Raw genomic sequence first — 19,320 nt, 5'->3', positions numbered from 1 at the left:
GTTGAGAGAATTTCTTTCAGTTTCCCACAGTGGTGAAATCAAAAGGTCAAGACCAACACACAAGGAGGTACTGTGCAAGGTGCTGGCTACAAAAAGACAGAAATCAAGTAGTTCCTGTGCTTAAGAATCTTACATTACTGAATAAAATAAAAACTGATTTATACTCCACAGCATTAGGGCTTATTTGTTCAAATAATTTGTTCAAATAAATTTGTTCAAATTTCTCTTGGGACCATCACCATATATCCCAGAGTTGTATAAGGGCTGGTAAAAATGTGATGGTCTGATTGCAAGGACATGCCTCCATACAAGGCTGAGCAAAATTTATTTCACTTTTTTCTGCAAGACTGAACATTTTCATAGAATTAATACACATTCATTAATATTTTTTTGCCTCACTATGGCTTTAAATATGCAGCTTATTTTTAAGCGTTTTAAAAATGACTTTATTGTTCTATTAAAATATAGAGAACTAATGAATAAATAATGAATAAAGAGAACAGCAAACAAATATATAGAAGCAAGCTATAATCAGAAAAATAGGAAACTACAGAGGGAAGGCACTAGAACTTAGAGGAGTTGAAAAAAGATTTCCTGTAGAAGGTAGGGTTTTAGTTAGGATATAAAGAAAGCCAGAGAAACCAGAGAACTAAACTTAAGTTTAAGATTTCTACATTTTCCATAAAATCAAAGAAAATTAAAAAAAATTAAAAGTGAAGAAGAGAAAATAGAATTTAGTACACACCATTCACTTATTTGTAGCAGAAGGGTGATACAGCAGAGACAGAATGGGCCCTGATTTTGGAGGGGAGACCTAGCTTTGAATATTGCAACTATTGTTCTTTGAGCCTCTCTAGGTTTTCAGGACACTGGCTCTTTGATTCTTCTCTTACTCATCTAATTCCTTTTACCCAGTATCCTTTGCCAAATCCCCATCCAGATCATGCCTTCTCACTGTAGGTGTCCCTCAGGGTTCAGTCTTGGGCCCTCTTTGTTTGCTCCCTCTATGCTACTTCACCTGGTGATCTTGTCAGCCTCCATAGATTTTAATAACTATCTCTATGCTGATGATTCTAATTATTCTATCCTGCCCCATCCTTTCTGCTGACTTCCACTCTCACATTTTCAATTACCTTTCAGATATCCTGAACTCAGTATGTTCAAAATGGGACTAATCTTTCCTCCTAAACTCTCTACCTTCTCATTATCACAGAGACACTCATTATCCCCTTTGTTTCTCAGGTTTTCAACTTGGAAGTTATTTTCCACTCCTTTCTACTTCCCCTCTTCCCCATCCAATCTGCTGCCTTTGCAACTCTGAAACATCATTCAAATTCTTCTCCCTCCCTGATAATGCCCACACGCTAGTGAAGGCTCTTATCATTTCACTCCTTGATTATTGCAATAAACCCATTATCAGCTGGTGGGTCTGCCTACCTTGTCTCTCCCCACTACTGACTAATGTGATTTTTCTAAAGTGCAGATTTGGCCTGCTTTGTCTCTCCACTCCAATCCATTTTCTATTGTGACTAAAGTGATTTTTCTAGAGTGCATATTTGACTATATCATCTCCAGATTCAAATAAAGAATCTTCTGCTTAGGGTTCAAAGCCTTTTATAACCCAGCCTCCTCTTACCTTTTCTTTCTGCTTTCACCATACTCCTCACCATGTATTCTTCCATCCAGTGATACTAGCCTCTTGCCTATTCTACAAACAAGACACTCCATCTTTCAGCTCTGGGTATTTTCTCTGGCTGTCTCCCATGTTTGGAATGTTTTCCCTTCTCATTTCAGCCTACTGATTTCTCTGGCTTTTTTTTTTTTTTTAATGTACTAACTAAAACCCCACCTTCTATAGGAAGCTTTTTTCAACTCCTCTAAGTTCTAGTTCCCTCTGTTGTTTCCTATCTGTATGTGGCAAAATGTTTGTGGCAACCCTCTTTGTAATGTCCAGAAACTAGAAACTGAGTGGATGTGCCCATCAATTGGAGAATGGCTGAATAAATTGTGATATATGAATGTTATGGAATATTACTGTTCTGTAAGAAATGACCAGCAAGATGATTTCAGAAAGGCCTGGAGAGACTTAAATGAACTAATGCTGAGTGAAATGAGCAGGACCAGGAGATCATTGTACACAGCACCAACAATACTGTATCATCATCAATTCTGTTGGATGTGGCAGTCTTCAACAATGAATGAAACAAATCAGTTCCAATAGAGCAGTAATGAACTGAACCAGCTACACCCAGAGAAAGTACTCAGGGAAATGAGTGTGAACTACTATATAGAATTTCCAATCCCTCTATTTTTGTCCGCCTGCATTTTTTATTTCCTTCACAGGTTAATTGTACACTATTTCAAAGTCCAATTCTTTTTGTACAGCAAAATAACTATATGGACATATATATGTATACTGTATTTAACATATACTTTAACACATTTAACATGTATTAGTCTACCTGCCATCTGGGGGAGGAGGTGGGGAGAAGGAGGGGAAAAATTGGAACAAAAGGTTTTGCAACTGTCAATGCTGAAAAATTACCCATGCATATATCTTATAAATAAAAAGCTATAATAAAAATTATAAATAAAATTAAAAAATTGTTTCCTATCCTGATTTTTGTTATAGCTTGCTTCTATATATTTGTTTGTTGTATCCTCCATTAGATTGTGAACTTCTTGAGAGTGTCCCCCTCTCCCTTTTTTGTTATTCCTCAATGTTTAGCACAATTCCTGGCACATGGTATGTGCTTAATAAATATTTATTGATTGATTGACTAACTTGACCTCTCTGGGCTCACTTTTCTCATGTGTAAAGTTTAGTTAATAGTATTATAACTTTATTTCCTACATCATTTTTGTGGGGAAAGTGCTTTGTAAATAGTTCACATTTATAAAGTCCTTTAAAGTTTGCAAAGCACTTTACATATATTATTTTAACTGTCTCTCCACTACCCAGGCAGGTAAGTACCACAAAAACCTTAAAAACAATTTTATGTATAAGTTATTACTGTATAATGAGGAAAATGCCAGCTTTTTTGAAGACATTACTTACAGGTACTTGTTAGGGAACTATTAATGTCAATTGTATAAAGTACTTGAGGTAGTTGGTGGGGATTAGGGGAAGTGCTATTTATTTATTCCTTTAGTGTCTTAAACTCTTTATTTTAAGCCACTCTATTAACTTTATTAACTCTGGCTTTTATAGATATACTCTGCAGTAAAAACTGAGAGAAGAGGATAGGTGCCTTTGGAATATAATACAAAATTATTGACTCTAACTTGTCTTTCTAGTTTTATAGAATATTGCTTTCCTTCATTTTCCAGGCTTGCTTAGCTCTTCCTGTGACATTTCAATTGCCCCTTGACAATAGACTGTTAGCCTTTGTATATATGGTTCTTCCATTTTTGGAATACACCCCCATCTAATTTATATGTCCTAGAATATCTAGGTCCTTTCAAAGCACAATTAAGATGTTATCTTTTATAATGAAATCAAATCAACAAGCATTTGTCTTTTTTCCCCTGAGGCAATTGGGGTTAAGTATCTTGCCCAGGGTCACACAGCCAGGAAGAGTTAGGTGTCTGAACTCAGGACCTCCTGACTTCAGGGCTGGTGCTCTATCCTCTTCACCACCTAGCTGCCCCTCAACAAACATTATCAAGTACCTATTATGTATTAGGTAATCTGAAATTTGAGAATAAAAAGAAGGCAAAACAGTCCTTGCTGTAGCTTTAGCTAGATCTCGCAATATAATAGGGTAGATAACATACAAACAAATTATGTAGGAAATAAATCTCAAGATAGGCACTAATATCCTCCCCAGTTCTCAGCACTCTGTACCTTTGGGAATTACTTTGTATAACTGTGTCTATTTTATGTAAGTAAGTATACAGACACACACACATACATACATATATATGTATATATATACATACATATATATGTATATCTTTATCTGATTGTCTACTTCTCTTTCTATCTTATTTAGCTATCTCATCATCTCCCTTCAATAGAACATAAACTCTTTGAAGATAGAGACCAATTTTTTTTTCATTTATCATGAGATGTAACTTGCTAAAAGTAATTAACATCCTGCACATAAAATACTGCTTTTATATTGAAATTTTTTCTATACTAGCTAGCCTGAGATTATTAATAATGCCAACAATAATAATTCTTCATATGAGATGATATAAATACACACATATTTATAACTTGATAAACCCTGAAGCACTATATAAATATTAGCTATTGCTATTATTATTATTAATAATATATCTCTTTAAGGCCTACAAATTTCTATTCATAACAACCATATGTGGTAGGCAGCATAAATATTTGTACAAGTTTTTCTCATTTTACAAATCAGGAAACTGAATTTCAAAAAAGGTGAAATGATTTGCCCGTGATTCACAATTGGCAAGCAGTGGAACTGGAACTCAAAACTATTTATTCTGAAACCAAATATTCTTTTGAAAACTAGTGATCTTTTCTCTACACAACATTTTTCATAAATCACCTGTAGCCTAGGTTTTAAAATTTGCCATTAAAAATTGAAAGCTGATGGAGAACAATCTTCAAGTTACTCTTTGAAAAGAACAAAAATGTTCCTTGTTTATGCTTTGTGTTTTGTGATAGAGTAAATCAATCTAAGAATAAACATTGGCAATAATAATAATAATAGTAATACATTTAGGTAGCATTTACTAAGTGCCAGTCACAATGATAAGTGAATCATTATTATTATCTCACTGGAGCTACACAACTTTGTTGGGCTTGGGGGGGTAAGTCCTATTATTTCCCCTTTTTTTGATATATTTGTAGTTCAGTCAGCAAAATGTCAGTTGTTCAGTTCATGCATATTTATAGCTTTGTAAATCTTAAAGCATTATATAAATATTAGCTGTTATTATTATGAATATATCTCTTTAAGGTCTAAGATCTAAATTTATGTTCATAACAACCCCATGTAATAGGCATATTCTACAAATATTACCCATTTTACAATTTAAGAAACTGAATCTCAACTCTTTATGACCCTGTGGATGAATGGTTCTTGGGATTTTCTTGGCAAAAATACTGGAGTGGTCTGTCATTTCCTTCTCCAGTTTTGTGTAGGGAGGGGTCAAGTGATTGCCCAGAATTACATAGCTAGTGTTTAGTCTTTCTGACTCTAGAATTGATAATATTGTGGTATGCTTGGAAGGTGGTGGTGATATAACAACAGACATTTACTGAGTGCTTACTGTGTGTAAGGCACCATGCTTAGATTTTAGGGATTAAAACATAGCTATGATATAGACCTTGACTTTAAAAAGCTGACAATCTGACAAGGGAAAAAAATCAAGCAAACCATGCACAAGCAACTGATATAAAAGAATGTGAGCTAAGTCCAAAAGAGAAGTCTAGGAGAAAATCTGTGAGAAATTTGAGAGAGAAAAGACCAGTTTCAGCTGAAGGAATCAGAGGAAGTTTCATGGAAAAGGCATTTACAAAGAAGCTAATTAGTGCAGAAAATAAGAGACTTGGACCTCAAGTCAGAAAGACCTGAGTTCAAATTCTACCCCAGATACTTTCTAGCCATGTGATCCTGGGTAATTACTTAACCTCTGTCTACCTTAGTTTTCTTATATGTAAAATGATGACATTAATAGTACCTGCCTCAGAAGGTTATTGGGGAGATCAAATGAAATAATTATAAAACATAATAAATTAAAATATTATAAGCATAGTGTCTTAACACATAGTGAATGTCAGCTATTATTGTTTTGGTGGAGGTAGTATTTTAGCAGGGCCTTGAAGGAAGAGAACTTTAAATGACAGAGAAGGAAGGAAACTCATTTTAGTCATGGTGTGACATGAATAAAGAGAGTAAGGAAGCTTGGCTGAAACATAGAAAATGTAGAGTTAAGACTGGAAATACAGATTGGAGCTAAATTGGAAGGTCATGAATCCCAGGATTAGGAATTTTTAATTTTATTCAATAAGTAATAAAAGTATGTGGGAAAAAATGTGTCTAAAGCAGTGCTTTAGAAAGATTGTATGGGCGATGGTGGAAAGGAAGAACTGGAGATAGGATGGATTGTAGAGAGGGTAGGTTGGGAAGCAGAAGGATCAGTAAAGAAGCTATTTTAATTATCTAGGTGAGAAAAGATGAAGCCTTGAAATGGGGATGGCAGAGGGAGTAAAAAGGAACAAATACAGACAAAAGATAATTCTGAGATAAGAAACTACAGGTATTGTCAACTCATTGAATGTTTGGGTGATAAAGAGGGAAGAGTCAAAGATGTTCCTGAGCTTTAGGTTGGGTGAGAGGGACTTAAAAGATCAATGAAGCAAGGACAAAATAGGTATCTGAGGCCAAGGGCTTTTTGAAATGTCAGATTGTTGCTTGGTTGAATTGGTGATTGGGTGTGGAAAGGAATAAATACCTAAAGAACACTGACTCTGGAGGATGAGGACCTGGTTTTTCATATATCACTTCTGATATCTATATGACCTTGTATATAACATAACTCTGGACCTCATTTTCTTCAAATATAAAATAAAAGAGTTGGAATAAATGTTTCTTGAAGTCCCTTCCATCTTTAGAACTATGATTTTGGAGGTATCAAGGCAGGGAAGATGAGCAAGGAGTTCCATCTTGTGCTGCTTCTTCTTTTTTTTTTTTTTTTGGAGACAAGCTAATAAATGTTTAGTTGCCCAGAAGTATCATTTTTCTGATGTGTATGCTAGTGATTGTTTCCTTTCTATACTGCCATTTGACTATGACAACATTTTATAACTTGTTAAATATTTGTCATGGCCTTCTTACAAAATCGTGGTTATTTTGTATGTTGCAGCAATCACAGGAGCCGATTATATACTAGTTCTTCTACTTTCCATTTAGGAAATGTAGGGAATGGAAGTAATCCATATTTGTCATTTAAAATTGAATAGCATTTTAAATTAATATATTATGTTACTTCTTTCATTTAAGCCTTTTTCACAACTTGATTTTTCTTCGATGTTCAAATATATCTGGAGTGCTGAAAAATAATAACTGACATTTGTAGAACATTGTAAAATTTGCAAAGTGCTTTACATATGTTATTTCCTTTGAGCCACACAATCCCTTGATGTGGGTATTATAAAGAAGACATTAAATGATTTGTTCACATTAGCTATGCGAGCTAAAAAGTGTAGAGACAAGATTTGAGCCCAGTCTTCTGGAATCCAGATTCAACAATCTATATTCTGACTTGGAGCATTTTCACTGGGTTCTGGATAATGGACAATGAATGCTCTTGTGTTTTGCCAATCACCAATGGAGTGAAATAAACTGTGTGCTTGCTCCAATGCTTTTTATCATGATGTTTTCAGCCATGTTTTCAAATGCCTTCACTGAGGCATAGATTCTTCAACTTGAAAAGACTATAAGCCAAAATTAAAGTGGAGGGAGTGTTGGTGCATGGTTTTTTTTTTTGTTTGTTTGCAGATGATTGTGCTCTCAATGTAGCCTCTGAAGCTAAGATGCAAAAAAAGTGTGGATCTATATTCTGCTGTTTTTGCTAATTTTGACTTAGCAATTAACACTAAGAAAACACAGGAATTCCATCAACCAGCATTACAATGTCCATATGTAGAACCATTAGTTATAGCAAATGGAGTTTTGAATGCTATGGATAAGTTTACTTATCTTGGAAGCATATTTTCCAGGAATGTACACATTAATAATGAGGCTGACACACGCATTTCCAGAGCTAGCTCAGGGTTTGGAAGGCTCTGAAGGAAAGTGTGAGAGAGAAGTTTTGGACTGATTACCACACTAAAGGTCTGCAGAGCTGTTTTGCTCATTGCTATATGTATGGGAAATCTAAGCAGTCTATCAGAGCCAAGTCAGGAACTGAATTGCTTCCATTTGAATTGTCTTAGGAAGATTCTGAAGATCACCTGGAAGGGAAAGGTACTAGACACTGAGAGCTTTTTCTCAAACTAAACCGCTAAGCATTCAAACTATTGCAGAGACTGCAGCTCTGTTGGGTTGGCCACATTATTTGGATGTCCAATGTGTGCTTGCCAAAAAGACTGCACACAGGCTAAGCGCTCATATGGTGGTTGTCAGAAAAAGTGATACAAGGTCGCTGTCAAGGTTTTTCTTGGGGCAGCTAGGTGGCGCAGTGGATAGAGCACCAGCCTTGAATTCAGGAGGACCCGAGTTCAAATCTGATCTCAGACACTTAACACTTCCTAGCTGTGTGACCCTGGGCAAGTCACTTAACCCGAGCCTCAGGGGAAAAAAAAAAGGTTTTTCTTAAGAATTTTAGAACTGATTGCATGAAATGGGAATCACTGGTACAGGACAGCCAACATTACATGTCCTCATCAGAGAAGGTACTGTGCTCTCTAAGAAAAGCAGAATTGAAGTACCTCAAAAGATGCACAAGATGCACAAAGTTAGAGAATCCACCCCAAATGTTCATATGATTCAGTTGTGCCTGACCTGTGGCAAGGCTGCTGACTTCTTGTTGGTTTGATCAGTCACAGTTGGACACCTTGTATCTTGATTATAACATAATACAATTTTGGTCCTCTTTGAGAAAGGAGGACAACAATCAACATACCCATGTTTTTTTCTTTATAGTTTATGATAAACTTAGCATGTAACTTTCAAAGCTATATTGCATTTCTGTGTTTCTGGTCTTATGTTTTCTTTAAATTTTAAAAATATTCTTCAATGACTATTTTTTCCTTTTCTTTTTTCAAAGAAATCTATCTCTTTTCATTCTCCCTCCTGCCCCAAGTCAAATACTTAAAAAAGCAATAGATTCAAAAGGAACTTGTATTTTCTGTTCTTCTCAGTCTCAGTTGGAGTGTGACCATACAAAGGTATCTTGTATAGAAAATTTTCTATTAAATTCTTCCTAGCTCCTTTTCATGTTTTCTTTGAGGATACTCTTAATGAATAAAGTTATTTATGGGAATATGAAAGCAGGCACGTGAATTGCTAGTAGAACCTGATTTTTTTTTTTTTTTTTTTTTTTTTTTTGGTGAGGTATATAGTATGATGCAGTAGATGGTGTGTTGGACTTGAAAGAAAAGATCTGGATTGTGACATTTCTTTACCTCTAACACTTATTTAACCAATCATTTAACCTGAATAAGCTTCAATTTAGAAGTCTGTAAAATGGGATTATTCATAGGGAATAAGGAATACTTATCTCATACAGTATTCAGAAGAATCAAATTATATAAAGGACTTCAGATCTTACAATACTAAATAAATGCCAACAATTATTAACATTGTGATCTTGCTGCTATTTTGAAATCTATTCCTTTATTAAATACCATAAAAATTGATCCCCAAGGACCTTTCAAATAGAGTTGCTTGCAGAGTAGATTTCTTCTAAATATGTTTAGTCCTAACTGCTCCTACCTAATTTTTTTTGAAGTATTGTTATGATTTAATTACATAGCTTATTAGGCATTTAGGTGACAGAGCCCATATGTAGGGCTCTTTACTATTGCTGATAAAGTAAGATTGTTTATTATACTCCAGTGGCTCCTGGCTGCCACTGGGATAAAATATAAATTCTCCTGTTTGGCATTTAAATTCCTTTATAATTTGATCTTAACCTATTTATTCTTTGTTCTGTTTTTTTTCCACTCCATGGTCCAGCTAAACTAGAGTTCTTGGATTTCTTCACATTTTTTCATCTCTGTGCCTTTACAATAATTGTTCCTACTTGTCTGCAATGTAATCACTTCTCTACCTCTTATAAATCCTTGTTTCCTTCAAGGCATCTCAAGCACCTTTACATGATGCCTTTGCCGATTTCCCCATAGGTCTTAGTGACTGACCCTCTCTCAAAATCACCTTGTTACAATTTTGTATGTATCTCTTCTGATAGAATGTAAGTTCCTTGAAATTAGAGACTTTTCATTTAATTAGCATTTATATACTGCATCATGGAATTTATATCTACTTCATTTAACAATAATAATATCATCTTGCATTTATATAATACTTCAAAGTTTGCAAAGCTCTTTTCAAATACTATTTTACTTTTATCTTCACAAAAATTCTGGGAAACAAGTGCTATTATCTTCCCCATTTTTTATAGATAAGGAAACTGAGGGAGACAGAAATTAAGCTCAGGGTTATACAACTAGTATAAATAAGTATCAGAGACAAGATTTGAATTTGAGTCTTCTTCCTGACTCCAGGTCCTGACTCCAGATGGCATCCACTGCATCATCTAGCAGCTTTATTTTTATCTGTTTATTTCTACTACCTATCCCAGTGCCTGAAATGAATTAAAAATTTGACAAATATTTTTGATTGATTGAGCGCTATATCTAAATATCTAGTTTGGGGTAGACATTTAGCCAGTTTGTATCATTTCACATTTGTTTTCACACTGATTTCTTCCACAAATGTCCCAAAAGGTAGAAAAAGAACCAAGAAAGATTTATGGTATTTAAAGCCCAGAATGAAAAGATTGTTTAGGAGGAGAGGATAATAGTCTCAAATGCTACAGAAAGGTCAATAAGGTTGAAGAAAGAAAAGAGATCATTAGTTCTGATGATAAAGAGCTTATTGGTATCTTTAGAGACAGAATCTCAGTTGATTGATGAAGTTGGACACCAGGTTACACAGGGTTAAGAAGAGAGTACAAGAAGAAAAAGTGAAGATGCCAAGTGTTGACTTTTTAAAGAAATTTGGCTGAGAAAGAGAAGAGATAGATTTGGTTAGTAAATATGGCAGAATCTAGTAAGAGTTTTTACTTTTTTGTCAGGAGTCAGGAAGTAATCAATACATAGGGAGAGATTAAAAATTAGAAAGGAAAGAAGAAACAGAGAAGCAGAGACAGAGACACACACAGACATAGAGAAACATGCACACAGATAGAAAGAGAAAGAGAAGAATGAGAGAAGTAGTAGTAGTAATGGGGACAATGCAATGGAGGTTATAATAGAGGAAGTGATAGAAGGTAGCACTAGAGATTGGCCTTGGTGAAACAAAGTAAGCATAAATTTGGTAGCTTTTGACATTTTCTGGAACACTTTTTTGTTTTGTTTAATTATATAATCTGTGTTTGGGAACATCATTTAGTGCTTTCCTTTTTTTGGATAGCTTGAAAAATTAATTCTTTAGCTTCCAAAATTATAGTGTCTTCAGCATTTATATTTGTGTACTTGGTCTAGTCTTACTGCCTTTCCTATTGTCATTTTTCTAAAATGCCATTTTTACTTCTTCATATCAACAACAACTAAGGTGTTAAGTTCAAATACGCTGGTTCTAGTGTAATCAATGATGAAAAAGATACGCGTCTCATTTTTCATGTACTTATTATCCTCCTTCCTATCTTACTTACAAATGTCCTTTTATGTGTAACTAGACCATCATCTACCTTAAGTTGGGCCTCATGGCAAGATTTCTGCTTACTCATTTCCCCCTCCTCTACTCTTTGATGTGTTGTGAAGAGATACTTATTATGATCTTTTATCCTATTCTACAACAGCATTTAAAATTTTTAAAGTTAATTTTTATTTAAATTTTTTAAATTTAATTTTTCTGATTATACATTTATATTAACTTTTAAAAATACATTTCTTTATGAATCATGTTGAGAGAGAAAAATCAGAACAAAAGGGAAAAAACCCACAGGAGAGAAAAAAAAACAGAAAAAAAATGAACATAGTATGTATTGATTTACATTCAGTCTCCATAGTTCTCTTTCTGGATGCAGATGGCATTTTCTATCCAAAGTTTATTGGAATTGCTTTGGATCACTGAACCACTGAGAAGAACCAAGTCTTTCCTAGTTGATTATCACACAATCTTGCTATTACTGTGTACAATGTATTTCTGGTTCTGCTTGTTTCTCTCAGAATCAGTTCATGTAAATCTTTCCAGGCCTTTCTAAAATCAGCTTATTTTTTCATATAACAATAATATTCCATTGCCTTAATATATTACAACTTATTCAGTCATTCCCCAATTGATGGACATCTATTCATTTTCTAATTCTTTGTTACCACTAAAAAGAACTATTGTAAACATTTTTGCACTTGTGGGTCCTTTTCCTTCCTCTATGATTTCCCTGGATATAAACTCAGTAGTGGCACTGCTGAGTCAAAGGGTATGCAGTTTTATAGCCCTTTGGGCATAATTCCAAATTGCTCTCCAGAATGGTTGGATCATTTCATAACTTCACCAACAATGCATTAATGTTCCAGTTTTTCCACATACCTCAAACATTTATCATTATCTTTTCCTATTATCTTAGCCAATCTGAGAGGTGTGAGAATGGTATCTGAGTTGTTTTGATATTTATTTCTGTAATAAATAGTGATTTAGAGCTTTTTTATATGACTATAGGTGGCTTTATTTTCATCATTTGAAAATTATCTGTTTCATATTCTTTGACCATTATCAATCCACCACAGATTTTTAAAAATTAGTTTTTTTATTTTCAAAATATATGTAAAGATAGTGGAAACACTGCTAGATCAATGATTATGCACAGTTTGATGGCTCTTTGGGCATAGTTTCAAAAATGATAACATTTTACAAATAAATTTATATTTAAAACTAATGTTGACTTTAGGTGTCATGCCTCTCTTTTGAATAACATCAGCTAATGTTTTCTAGTTTGGATGATATGTTTCTCCTCCTTCCATATTATATTGTTTTAACTCAGTTACTTTTGCATGAAATGGGGATGGTCTATATTATTTTTTTTTCCCTTTATTCTGATTTTTTTGTGTGTCATTGTTTGACTAGGGTAGTTAGTGCCATGTTTTCATATTTATTCTTTCTTCCTGACATTCATCGATTTAGAGCTGGAAAGAACCTAAAAAGGCACCTAATCCAATCCCTTCACTTAACAAATGATGAAAATGAGGTCTATATAGTTTAATTGACTTGCCCAAAGTTACGTTAAGAATTAAGTAGCAGAGTCCAGATTCAAATATATATATATATGTATATATATATACATATACATATATATATGTATATATATATACATATATATATATATGTGTGTGTGTGTATATATATATATATATATATATATATATATATATATATATATATATATATATATATATATACTCTAACTCCAAGTCCAGTGTTAAAGGATCAGTTATATTGACTCAAAGACAACTAGGAATGGATGCAGATGGCATTTTCTATCCGAAGTTTATTGGAATTGCTTTGGATCACTGAACCACTGAGAAGGACTGTCTTTCCTAGTTGATTATCACACAATCTTGCTATTACTAGTCTTTAGACTGTCTTTGAATATTAATTTAACTATAGTTACTCAAAATGTCCTTGTCCAGTGACCAAGTTGGACTATTATGGAATGCATTGAAGCATACTATATTGGCATTCTCATTATCAGAGTATATAGGATATCTTAAAAATCTTCAGACTAATGCAATTTTAAGCTAATAAAGCCTAATTGAACACTTTAATTGAACTTAAATAGAGGGATGATTCACAGCATGGCATTACAAAGCCAAAAGTTCTGACTCTTATGGCAACTATTGAGTTTGGGTATGAAGTTTTCATTAAGGGAACCTTTTACAGTCAATGCCCCATTCTGTGTTTCCTATTTCTGAACCAGGCATTATTACAGTAACATATGAGTTGTTTAGTATTTCTTATCTAATCGACTGGTATTCAAAAATGGGAGAAATTAAAATTTTATAATTTGATCATCAGTCAAAACAGAAATTGTCAAAGTCTTTTTGTTCTTTGGTTGCCACCTATCATTTTCAAACTTATTTCAGCTTTCAGAGTAGACTAATTACAGACACACACATACACAAACACACACACAAACATACAACCACACCTCTAAATTTTTCTTTCAAATTTAGCTGCATGATAAATGTCAGAAATGTCTATGACCTATGACTTCATTAGTGTGGAAACTCCCTTTTCTGATGCTTATCTCGATGTCTAAATCTTAATGTCTCAGAGAATTACTTGAACATTAAGAGATCAAGGGATTTTCTTGTGTTCACATAGTAAATCTTAGAATTGGGGTTTGAACCCAGCTCTTCTTAATTCAAAGTCTAGCACTGAATCCATTACTCTCCTTAGTAAGAAATTGATCAAACTTAGAGCATTTGTCATCAAATGAGCAATTTGTTGAATATCAGGCTACATAACATGCCTAAGTAAACAATCAAGCACTTTTTTAAAATGAGGAAATCTATTTATATTTGACCACATTTTAAAAATTATCATTTGAAAACCATACATTTATAAAAATAATTAGAAAATTTGAAAAATAAATACATGGCATTTACTTATTAAATTTCTTCTCTTATGCCTAATTGTGGCAAAGATTAGCCTAGCAAAATGAGAAAGACTTATCACTAGAGCATTATAAGTACACAATTCTGAGATTGAATCATCATACTTTCTTAGATTATTATTTAAATTCACTCTTTCACTTTGAAGTATTTTGTGATTAATTTGGCCACCTAGAAAGAAAATGAACATTCTGATTCATTTTTTTCCCATTAAATTTACTTTGCTAGGTCTGGGGCCTTTACATTTTATTCTGTATCTTTTTTTTCTTCCTAGAGAAAAAGGAATTTGGAAATTTCTGGTGGCAGAATGCCATAAATTGGCATTTCCAAGAGAAGGCAAAGTGAAGTATATATCTTTATGAAAATTCAATCAAGTACTTTTTGAAGTACTTATGATGTACATACAATAGAAGTAGTAGTACAGTAGTTTTATTTAAGAGCTTACAATTGCTACTTCCAATCCCAATGTTTTGAACGTGGTAGGTGCTTAATTTTTTTTTTTTTTTGTGGTAAAGGAAATAAAAACTTGAGGCTCCAAATATGAAATAACTTGCTTATGGTCAGTCAACAAATCAGTCTTTTATTTATTTAACACTTACTATGTACTAGACCTGTGTTAAGTGCTGGTTATATAGCTAAGAGGTATCAGAGGTGGGATTTGAACCCAGATGTCTTTGACACCAAATTCACTTAGTATTCTGAAAAGAATAGTATGTAAAATAAATGTTATTAAAACCTAATAGGAGTTTTAAGGATATGTTCTTGGTTGACCCAGTTAGAATTATTTCACATGTCAACAGATCAATGAATGCAGCATGTTTTGACATCCATTACACTCTAATCACTTTTTCTGAGGCTTGCTTTTCCATTTCTTTTCTTTTTTTTCTGAAGATTGTATTATAGCACAGTAGTAAGGTTCCATTTCCCATAGATTAGCTGTTTCACTGTTAATGAAATGGAAACTGAAATGAGCTAGAAAGGACATGGTTAGATTTTCTTGAGCATAAATATTATGAAGATTTTGAAATACGTGAATGTATTCAGCCTTGTTTGTTGCTCCTTTTAATTTAAATTTCTTAAGAACAATTTATTACACACTACATCTGCACATAATGAACTTGGAAAAATATTAAGCATATTTTCATTTCTTTTCAAGAGAACATAAATTGTCAAAGCTTTCCCCCCTTCAATGTGTAAAATGACAAATGATGTAAAAATGAATCTTGGCCAAGAGTTAAACAATATGCTTCATGCCAGCAAGAGATAACTATTTGACATTTTGGTAAATCTCAAATCTGAAAGCTTTCAATAAGAAGGTAAGGAATTTTAACTGGAGTGGAAGCTAGCCAGAAATCTCAACCGTATAGGAACATGCTATTTCTTAACTGGTAGGAAAACAACATCAACTGTCCCCCTTCACAAAACATGCATTTAATGTGGTTTTGTTACTTGACAGTTGCTATTTCAGTAAACAGTGTATAATTAAAGATGAAATAAAAATATTTGTAACTTTCCTGGCTTCTGTTGATTGCTTCCTGATTACTTTTTGGATTGCATTTATAATGCATCTTTCAGACACCTGAACACAAATTAGGAAGGCTTCTCTGATATTTTTTTCTAAAAAGCTTATCAGAAACTTTATAATAACTCTGAGATGTTGTATCTACTCCTGTCCATGCCTTTATATTCCTACTCTCATCATCTTTATTCTGACCTGTAGTTCAGGAGAAGGGATAATTTGAATTGTGGCAGAAGAGATACACAAGACTGTCAGTTAGTAAAACTTTACAACTACTCATAAGGAGAGGAGGACAGATCAACAGGGAAGATTCTCAGTATAGTCTCCATTGCTCTTAGCCCAAGGGCAATATACCCCAGGTACAGCTTTGGACATACTATTGTGTAATGGTGTGCACACATTTCAGTAAAGCTCCAAATTGTGTCAAGGCTCAAATTTACATAGCATTTTAGAGAAAGATGTAATATGAAATTATTAGGAGATGACGCATCATAAGGAAATAGAGTAAACCTGGACTATTGAGATATGAGGGTTTTCTAAATAAAGAGCAACAACAGATCCAGGAAACTTAATGCTGTTTTGTTGTTCAGTAGATCAGTTATGTGTGACTCTTAATGATCCAATGGACTAATGTCCATGAGATTTTCTTGCTATTTCCTTCTGCAGTAGATCTAGTGGATCCTTTTGTCAGATAATCAAAAGTTAAGTGATTTGCTAATGGTTATGCAGCTAGGAAGTGTGTGAGGCTGGTTGTGAACTCAGGTCTTTCTTACTCCAGGCCCTATGCTTTATCCACTGAATCTCTAACTTGCCACAAAAACAAGAAGCTGGAGAGGGAGGAGTTAAGGCCCAATCTTTGGGCTTATTGGCTTTAGAATAATCTGCATCCTAAGGACCAAACCAGTTTTTACTGGCTCTCCTCTGGAGTACTGTAGTAGCCTTCTATCATATTGCTCCTGATTTGATGAGGGTCTAGAATCATGGGAAACACCGCAGAAGTCATCTAGTCTAATTCTCCCCCCCCACCTTTTTTCCCCCTAATTCCAGTTTTACAGATGATGGTTAGGGTAAGTTAACCAGGAGGGTCACACAATTAGTATTAGAGGTATATTTTGAATTCCTCTCATTTTAAAAAAAAAGTAAATAGTATTTTATTTTTTTTCTAATTATATGTAAAAGATAATTTTCAACATTTTTAAACAAGATTTTGAGTTCCAAATTTTTTTTCCTGTTTTATCTTCCCACCCTCCTCCCCAAGATGGCAAGCAATCTGATATAGGTTATACATGTGCAATCATGTTGAACATATTTCCACATTAATCATGTTGTGAAAGAAGAAACCAGAACAAAAGGAAAAAGCCACAATCCACTCCCTCAAGTGATAATACCATGCTTTAATCTGCATTCAGACCCCATGATTCTTTCTCTAGATATGGAAAGCATTTTCCATCGTGAGGCTTTTGGAACTGTCTTGGAACATTGAATTGCTGAGAAGAGTTAAGTCAATCAAAGTTGATCATTGCACAGTGTTGTTACTATGTACAGTGTCCTCTTGGTTCCATTTTCTTCACTTAGCATCAGTTCATACAAGTCTTTTTAGGTTTTTATTTTGAAAATCACTAGTTCCTCATTCTGTATAACACAATATTATTTCATTACATTTATATGCCACAACTTGTTTAGCCATTCCCTAATTTATGGGAAAAGAATTTCTAATTCTTTTCTACTAAAAAAGAGCTGCTATAAATATTTTGTATGTGTAGGTCCTTTCCCCCTTTTTATGATCTCTTTGGGATACAAACAGTAATGGTATTGTTAGATCAAAGGGTTTGCAGAGCTTGATAGTCCTTTGGACATATGAACTCTTATTTTTTGACTCAAGTTTATACTACATCTTATCTCCTCCTTCTAATACATTCTATAAATCATTGTCACATGAATCTTTTAAATGAATAGGTCTGAGCATGTCAATTTACTGGTAAAAAAGATCTTTGATGGTTCCTTATTTCCTGCCCATTAAATAAAGATCATATTTCCTAACTTATCATTCAAAGCACTCTACAACTTGACTTAGTTCTTCTTTTCTTATCTTACTTCACATTCACTAGTTTGTATACTCAGTGTTCCAATTAAAGTGGAATACTCATCATTTTCTCACCGTTTTATGTACTTTTATTTTTTAAAAAATGTCTTTATTTTTTCTAATGACATGGAGAAAGAATTTTAAATATTTATTAAAATTAAAATTTGAATTTCAAATTCCCTCCCTCCCTCCTGTCTAATCTATATATTCATATTATACATGTGCCTATTTCCATATTATTCTCTACTTTTCCACTCTATGTTTGTCTAGGTCATGACTAGATTTAAAATGTTCATCCTTTGTAGTTCTACCTGCCATCACCTAGAAATTCCCTTTTTCCTTAGTGGAAGAGATTCTTTCCATCTTTGTTCTCTCAAGATATTTTGTTCTTATATACCTTGCCTAAAATATGTGTTAACCTACCAACCATACTCTATTCTGTTTCATTGATGTTTTTGCATCATCATATTTTATTTCCTTTGTTGGGTTGTAGGTTTCTTCAAAACAGTTCTGTATCTTAGTTATCTTTGTATCTTTGTCTTTCCTACAGTATCTAGAAGAATACTGTGCCAGTGTTTAATAAATTCTTATGGAATTGAAGAATCTGTAGTGGTGCATACCTGCTAGCCCTATCACTGAGGATGCTGAGTCTGGTGGATCATTTCTGAACTTGTTCAGTCGTCTGGTTGAGTCTGACTTTGTGACCCAATGAACTATAGCATACCAGGCCCTTCTTTACTATTTCCTATGTCTGTCCAAGCTTGTATTCATTGCTTTCATGATACTATCTATCCATTTCATTCTCCTCTCTTAATCTCTTCTTTTGATTTGTAATCTTTTCCAATATGATGGGTTTTTCCCCCTAATGAATCCTGTTGTTTCATTATGTGGCCAAAATATTTAAGTTTCAGCTTCAATATTTTACCTTCAAGTGAATATTATGAGTTAATTTCTTTAAGTATTGACTGATTTGATCTTGTTGTCTAAGGATCTTTCAGAAGTCTTCTCTAATATCACATTTTGAAAGCGTCAATTATGCAGTGCTCAGCTTTCCTTATAGTCTCTTCTAATATTAAGATTCCAAGTACTTTTAAATAGTCAATGTGTGGAAGATTATTTAAATTACTATACATACTTTAATAATGACATATGCAATGACACCAAATACTTTTTATCAATTTGATAAGGATAAATTTCAATTCAATTCAAGAGACATTTATGAAACCCAATTTGCATCTATTAGATCCTATGCATGCTTACGTTGAACTTGCTTATACCATCTATTCCTTTTCCTGTTCCCCCATTTTTATTCTATATTCCCTGATAAAGATGAATGGAGATTTAAAACTGTATATTTCAGCTATACTATATACAGAGCTTTTATCACTGTCTCAA

At 33.6% G+C, this 19,320-nt stretch overlaps 2 protein-coding genes across 3 annotated transcripts in view; one reads left to right on the top strand and one right to left on the bottom strand.

Moving 5' to 3' along the window:
• Positions 1-19,320, top strand: part of PLCL1 (phospholipase C like 1 (inactive)) — a 413,553-nt gene that overhangs the window by 63,089 nt on the left and 331,144 nt on the right. The gene's annotated exons all lie outside the window — the stretch shown is intronic.
• Positions 1-19,320, bottom strand: part of BOLL (boule homolog, RNA binding protein) — a 185,053-nt gene that overhangs the window by 153,195 nt on the left and 12,538 nt on the right.

This window comes from Sminthopsis crassicaudata, chromosome 3 (genome assembly GCF_048593235.1).
Source record: "Sminthopsis crassicaudata isolate SCR6 chromosome 3, ASM4859323v1, whole genome shotgun sequence".
In the NCBI taxonomy this organism is placed as follows: domain Eukaryota; kingdom Metazoa; phylum Chordata; class Mammalia; order Dasyuromorphia; family Dasyuridae; genus Sminthopsis; species Sminthopsis crassicaudata.
Note: the sequence above shows the minus strand (reverse complement) of the source record. Positions and strands in the feature narration are given on the sequence as shown.